This window comes from Dipodomys spectabilis, unplaced genomic scaffold, assembly GCF_019054845.1.
Source record: "Dipodomys spectabilis isolate Male_0828 unplaced genomic scaffold, ASM1905484v1 ptg000420l, whole genome shotgun sequence".
NCBI lineage: Eukaryota > Metazoa > Chordata > Mammalia > Rodentia > Heteromyidae > Dipodomys > Dipodomys spectabilis.
The window spans coordinates 3822390-3823617 of record NW_024871097.1 but is presented as its reverse complement, the minus strand read 5'-3'; the positions used below and the strand labels follow the sequence as shown (position 1 = coordinate 3823617).

The 1228-nt window shown below is 31.8% G+C and overlaps 1 non-coding gene across 1 annotated transcript; it reads left to right on the top strand.

The window, feature by feature from the left end:
* The first annotated feature begins 648 nt into the window (after positions 1 to 648).
* Positions 649 to 755, top strand: LOC122097265. The gene has a single exon (XR_006145507.1). It is a non-coding gene; the product is annotated as a U6 spliceosomal RNA (small nuclear RNA).
* The last annotated feature ends 473 nt before the right edge of the window (positions 756 to 1228 follow it).

Here is a 1228-nt window from a genome sequence, read left to right as displayed (position 1 = left end):
ATTATGTGTCTTTCTCCATGTGTGCATGTATACATGTGTATGTGTATGTGTGTAAATAGTAACATGCATGTGTACATTATGGCTTTTATCATCATTTATTCCTTGCTAACAAATAAAGTAAGGAATCCCTAAAGTTTTAACAGAAACTGTGTAGTTAAACTCTTAATTCTTCACTCTGCTTCTTTACACAAAGACTTTGCAACTTCTCATTAATAAAGTTTCCTTAAACTCTGAAATGTATATACTTAGTACTTAATGTCTGCTACCATAAATCTTAAATACTTTACAGAAAAGTTTTATGCCTGCCAAACAGTCCTATTTTTGGCATATATAAGCAAAATCCCAAAATTAAGCATATTTAAAACATTAAAACGTTTAACAAACCTTAAAACTTGCTGCAATGTTCATTTTGACAGGTGCCTTGCATAGAATAATTGAATTCCTCCTCCTACACATCTCTTGAACTACAAATATCTGGAATTATTTTGTTTTTGGCATGTCTATCTTGATTTTATTCTTAAATGTGTGCTTATGTATGAAATACATGATTCTAAAATTTCACAACAATTCTTTTGAACTTACTTTTTGTTGAATTGTCTAGTTTAATAAAATAAATAAAAATTATACTTTATATATAAAAAATGTTCTGTGCTCAATTTAGCATCACATACACGAACATTGGAATGCTACAGAGAAGATTAGCATGCCCCATGTACAAAGATGACATGCAAATTCATAGAGCGTTCCATATTTTTACAAAAACAGATGTTGAAAGGTATGTGGCCATAGGGAATCGTACTGCATTCTTGGTGGGAGTGTAAACTTGTTCAACTACGTTGGAAAGCAGTATGGAGGTTCCTCAAAAGACTCCACATAAAACTCCCTTATGAAACAGTAATCCCACTTTTAGGGATTTACCCAAATGATCATAAACAAGACCATACTAAAACTACCAGCACTATTATGGATATTGTAGCATTATTTATGATAGGTAAGATATGGAACCAACCCAGATGACCCCATTAGATTAATGGATTAAGAAAATGTGGTATATATACAGAATGGAATTCTATGCCTCCATCAGAAAGAATGACATTGTCCAATTTGTTAGGAAATAGAAAGACTTGGAAAAAAATTTATTGAGTGAAGTAAGCCAAGTCCAAAGAATCATAGGTCCCATGATTCCCCTTATATTCAATAACGAATATATGTCTAGGATAAGCAGAAA